The sequence below is a fragment of the Molothrus aeneus genome, unplaced genomic scaffold, assembly GCF_037042795.1.
Source record: "Molothrus aeneus isolate 106 unplaced genomic scaffold, BPBGC_Maene_1.0 scaffold_35, whole genome shotgun sequence".
NCBI lineage: Eukaryota > Metazoa > Chordata > Aves > Passeriformes > Icteridae > Molothrus > Molothrus aeneus.
In genome coordinates, this window is record NW_027099016.1 from 3832565 (window position 1) to 3838564 (window position 6000).

The following is a 6000-nucleotide window of genomic DNA, read 5'->3' on the forward strand; positions in this document are numbered from 1 at the left end:
CCCTGGGGGGATCTCCTTGCCCTTGCCTGTGGCACGGAGGCAAATCCCATGCTGTCCTTGTCCTTCCTCCCCCAGAGCAGGAGCTGAGCATGGAGAGCAGGGAGGACAAATGCCCGCGGCAGAACCTGGTGGCAGAGGCCGTTTTGAGCGGCTCCACGGCACAGGAAGCCAACGGGGAGGAAAAGCCCCAGAGATGCCGCACGAGGAGGGGCTGCAAACGCAGATGGCGGGGATGTGAGGGGGAAAGAGCCAGCCTGGGCCGGGAAGGCGGCCGGAGATGGAGCCAGAGCTCGGAGCTGGTGCTCCATGAGCAGCTCCATGATGGGGAGAAGCCCCACACGTGCGTGGAGTGTGGGAAGAGCTTCAGGTGGAACTGCGACCTGATTGTGCACCAGAGAACCCACACTGGGGAACGGCCCCACGAGTGTGGGGAGTGTGGGAAGAGCTTCAGAGAGAGCTCCAGCCTGAGGAAGCACCAGAGGACCCACACTGGGGAGAGGCCCTATGAGTGTGGGGAGTGTGGGAAGAGCTTCAGGTGCAGCTCCAACCTGAGGAAGCACCAGAGGACCCACACTGCGGAGAAGCCCTACGAGTGTGGGGAGTGTGGAAAGAGCTTCAGAGAGAGCTCCAGCCTGAGGAAGCACCAGAGGACCCACACTGGGGAGAGGCCCTACGAGTGTGGGGAGTGTGGGAAGAGCTTTAGGTGCAGCTCCGTCCTGATCAGCCACCACAGGATCCACACTGGAGAAAGGCCATACAAGTGTTCCGAGTGTGGGATGTGCTTCAGCCAGAGATCCCACCTGATCATGCACCAGAGAACCCACACTGGGGAGAGGCCCTATGAGTGTTCCAAGTGTGGGAAGAGGTTTCTGACCAGCTCCCATCTCCTCCGGCACTATCGGATTCACAGAGAGGAGAGGCCCTTCCAGTGCCCTGACTGTGGGAAGGGATTCAAGCACAACTCCACCCTTGTCAAGCACCGGCGCATCCACACAGGGGAGAGGCCCTACGAGTGTCCCCAGTGTGGGAAGAGCTTCTCCAGGAGCTCTAACTTGACCCGACACCAACGGAGGCACCGGTAAGGGAAGCCCTGCGAGTGCCCCGAGTGCGGGCAGAGCTTCGTGCGCTGCTCCAGCTCCATCCCCCACTAGAGGAGGCACTTTGGGCACAGCCCTGGTCACTCACATTCCCTGTGATCCATGTTGGGAGCACACCTGGCTGCTTCTCCTTTTGGTTTGGCCTTAATTTTCCTCTGCTTCACCTTCATCCTTTAAAAACACCCAAAACTGGGTTAAATGAAGGAAATTGATTGAATATATCTGAAGTTCCATAATTTCTCATTTTTTTAGAGGGAATTCAGGGTTTAGGGACACATTCTGTGTGGAGTGCTGCTGTTTCTAAGAGGCAGGAATTTGATCTCACCCTTCTTGTGTTGCTGAGAACTCCTCCCCTGACCCAAACCCCAACTCCACCCTTGGGATACTCTATAAAAACTCCATGGCCCTGCCTTTGCCCTGTCTTTGGGGGTAAGAAATGGATTCCCAAAGGATCAGCCCTTTTCCCACGGGATTCCAAGAGGATCAGCATTTTTCACTGGATTGACGGAGGATTCTGACTCTGTCACTGGTTTTGTTTCTACTACTGTATTTGCATTTTTAATTTTTCCTAATAAAGAACTGTTATTTCTACTCCCATATCGTTGCCTGAGAGCCCCTTATTTCAAAATTTATTATTATTATTATTATTATTATTATTATTATTATTATTATTATTATTATTATTATTATTATTATTATTATTATTATTATATTAATCAAAGGGAGGGAGTTTACATTTTCCATTTCAATGGAGGCTCCTGGTGAAATGGGTAGACACTCCCAAGGACAGGCCATGTAAAATAGTTCCTGAAATATGTAAATGAGGTTCTGGATATGCATGAGGGTCAATGAATATGCAATAGGCTGATGCAATTAAAACCAGATTAATAAAGAGGTGTCCCCGAAAATAACTGAGGGGTCTTGGTGGCCATAACAACTTTTGCTCGATGGTCCTTGTCTCCCATGACATCAGCCTGTTGCATATTCCTGGACTTTTAGCATATCCATAAACTCATTTACATATTCCAGGAACAAAATTGGCTTCATCGTGTTTGGAAGTCTCAACCCCGTCCCAGCTCAATTTGGGGATCCCATCCCCCTCCCAGCTTAGTTTTGGGGTCCCACCCCTTTTTTTCCCCGCTCTCCCTCCCCTTTCTGATTGTTCCCACAGTCCCCTCCCCTTTGTTTGGTTTTGGGGGCTCCAGGCCCCTCCTGCTCCGTTTTGGGGTCCCGACCCTGTTTTGCATTAATTTGGGGTCCCCAGCCCATCCCCAGGGTCACCTTCTCCCCCTCCCCAAATTGCGCTCCTGGCAGCTGATGAGTCATCAGCGAGACACGCTCTGATTGGCTGGAAATTACCCCGCGCGGTCTGTGAGTGTGTACCGCAGTGAGAGGCCTTGGTCTGTGCCTGGCAACTGATGAGTCAGAGTCGGGCCGGGCGCTGATTGGCTGAAAATCGCTGAGCAGAGCCAGTGCTCCGAGTTTCTGCCCAGCAAGTGGATCGTCATCAGTGCTGCGCGTTCCGATTGGTCGGGACCTGTTTGGGGGGGGGGATGGGAGGAACTGGGGTTTCTTTGGGTTTATTTAGGGTTTGTTTGGGGTTCTTTATAGACTATGTGGGGTTTATCTTGGGTTTTAGTTGGTTTTTTTTCTGTTTATTTGGGGTTATTTTGAATTATTTGGGGTTCTTTGGGTTTATGTTGGTGTATATGGGGTTTTTTTAGGTATACTTGAAATCATTTTGGGTTTTTTAGTTTGATTTGGCGGTTTTTGTTGTTATTTTGGGGTTATTTGGATTTGTTTGGGGTTATTTGGAGGACTTCTAGATATTGTTTGGGTTTTTTGGGGTTATTTGGGGTTTATTTCGAGTGTTTTGGGGTTATTTGGGTTATTTGGGGTCATGTGGTGTCAAAAAATCCGGGAATGCGTCTGCTGAAAAAAACGGGAATTTTTCCTTAAAAATTCGAGATTTTTTCCCCAAAAAACCGTGAATGTTTCCTTAAAAATCCCGGACTTTTCCCAGCCAATAGCGGCGCGCCCCGCTCCAAACCATCAGATCACCGCGCTTCATCTTCCAAATTAACGAATCACGGCGCACCCCGCCCCAAACCAACCAATCACCACGGATCTCCCCTCATACACGCCCGCCTCTCACACGCCGAACCAACGAATCACCACAGGTCTCCCCTCAGCAATGCCCGCCTCTCTTTTCTCGTTCCAACCAATCACTGCGCGCCTCCCATCAGCAACTCCCGCCCTCCCCGTGCCGCTCCAGCCAATCAGAGCCGAACCCGAAGCGGCGCCCCCTGAACCCGGGGCCGGGCATGGAGCGGGCGCCCCCTCCCCCCCACCGCCCCCCGGGACCCCCTCAGGGACCCCCGGGAGCCGCCCCGGGCTCGGGCGGGTCCTGCGAGAGGCGCTGGAGAGAGCGGGGTAGGCGCTGGGAGAGGACGGGGGACTCCGGGAGCTGCTGAGGAGGCGCAGGAACAGGTGAGGGGTCCTGGAGGGGTCGTAATGGGAATCTGGGAAGGGGTCTTGAGGACATTTTGGGGGCATTTGGGAAGGGTCTGGGTGGAACTTGAGGGGGATTTAGCGGGGTCTGCGGGTGCTGGGGGGGCTTTGGGGGGCAATTTGGGGAGGGGTCCTCGGGGGGTATCATGATCTGTCCTCACGGACGGGTTTCGTGATGGTTCGTGGATTTGATCTCAGGGTGCAAAAAGAACCGACACGGTACAAGGGGCTTTGCAATGATAATCGAAACAAATGCACCTTTATTGAATGACCACCGCAAAATGTGATAGAGGGATTAAGGGAGAGAAAAAGATAGAGGAAGAGACAGACAAAAGAGAGAGAGAGAGAAAGAGGGGGAGAGAGCTACCAAACGTAGAGACCAAGTCCTTTGGTCCAGTCCAGTCGAGGATCCGCCTGTTATGTTGGGGAGATCTCGAAGTCTCTCGCTAACTCAGAGGTTTTTATTATGATAACTCTATTGGAAATTGCTGGGGAGGGGGGAAACAGATACAATAAGGAATAGATGTAACAGGTAGTCCATGTTCTCAGCAGTAAACGAGAGCCATTGTGTTCTTGGTCCAGCAGTCACAACCTGCAGGCAAACATCTCGCTTTGGTCAGCTTGCCTCCCCCACACACCTGCCCCGGGCTGGGGGTTTCAGTCCCAGTCCTTGGAAGGAGCAGAGGGGCCTTTTCACATGGGGGTTTCATGTCTCACTCCTTGATGGAGAGGCTCCTTACATCTCAGTCTGTCTGTCACAGTGGTTGTAAAACAGGTGAGGGTCTTCTGTGGGGGGACCACCCAGAACTCAGGAGAAGTCCAGCCAGGCCGAGAGGTGGGACAGCTCCCAAGGCTGTTGTTGCACAAAGGGCACGGTGCTTCCTTCTTCTTCTCATTGGGCTCAGTGTAGCACACAGCAAACAACACCTGTGCAAACAATGGCTTGGCAACGCTCTCAGGTCTCAGGCACATGACTTTCTCCTTTGGAGCCAGAGATTTAAGACAGGGGGGGTCTTCTCTTCAGTGGTCCCCAGTGACGATCGTGAGGCAGATGAGGGAAATTCGGACCGACTCTCACACGACCCCGTGACTCACGATTGTCTTGAAGGGATCTTCATCAGCAGAACTCTGGAGTGTCACTGATGGGTCTGCAGAACTCGCCGTACGTTGGTAGTATAACCTGGAAAAATAGGGACAACAGAAAGAGAGGAAAAAGAGAGAGAGAGAAGGAAAAGAAAGGATAGGAAAAGGAGGGGGAAAAGGGAAACAATAAACATAATTAATATTGATTATCATAACAATTTTCACAAATGGTTGATTAATTAAAACAATGTTACATTTATAACTGTTTTCAAATGGTTAAACCAAGTCACAAATAATCAAAAGCAAAAGCAATCAACAAATCATAATACAAGCATTAACTTTAAAAAATTATTTTCTTAAACGATTCACTAAAATTCGAAAGTAATTCCCACAAAATCATAAATGGAAATTAAGGATTATTCCAAAACACATATGCTTCATTCATAATTGCCTTGTGTCAAAGGCTTGGGGATGTTCACAGTGCATACGACATCAGCCAAGTTGTGTGCATTAACTATAGACATCAATCTTGTCAGCTCTTTCATGCTCCAATTCATAACGAATGGGACTGCTGATAAAATAAAACCAAGCAGAATTGGTATCAAAAGGATAACAATGGGATGACGCAGACTGCTCAGGACACCCGTGGCAGTAGGAGACCACCTAAAAGAGTATCCCACCCCCTGTGCTCAGCATCTTTCTCCACCCTTTCCATGACACGGGGTATCTGTCTCACATTGTGATGAACAGTCACCAGGGCTTTCTGTGCGTTTTTCTGAATCTTCTCAAGGATTTCAACTAAGTCTCGATGGAGCAGCAGTTGTCTTACCAAAGTGAGATCCATCCCAATAGGAGTAGGCATCAGTTTGTGAATCAGTGTGTAGTTGGATTGCAATAGGTAGTGAGAGGTAACTGGAGCTTCATAAGAGAAATCACATCCTGCAATTTTGGTAAAGTTACAAGCACAGAAATTTGAAAGATTTTTACTATCTACTACCACGTTTTCTACAAATACAAAATGACAAGCAGTTCTAAGCATGCACATCTATTGCCTATGTATGTAAGGACTGTTTCAGAAGTCTTGTTAGGACAAATTTCAAAATGACAGATATTTTTTGCTCTGTGTCTAAACAAATGTCTTGAGCTATGATTGCATTGCTTTCACAGATGAGCCCTTGTTGTTCTCGGACAATACAAGATTCCAAATTAACAGTTTGCCATTTCTCACCAATTTGACAGGCCCATTCTCTATGGGATAGAGAACAGCTCCGCTGTAATTCAGTTCTAATGCTATAACAGGGAAAATCAA

At 49.4% G+C, this 6000-nt stretch overlaps 1 pseudogene; it reads left to right on the forward strand.

Annotated features, from left to right (window-relative positions):
- The window catches only part of LOC136570611 (uncharacterized), a 708931-nt pseudogene extending 707831 nt beyond the window's left edge, over nt 1-1100 (forward strand).
- The last annotated feature ends 4900 nt before the right edge of the window (nt 1101-6000 follow it).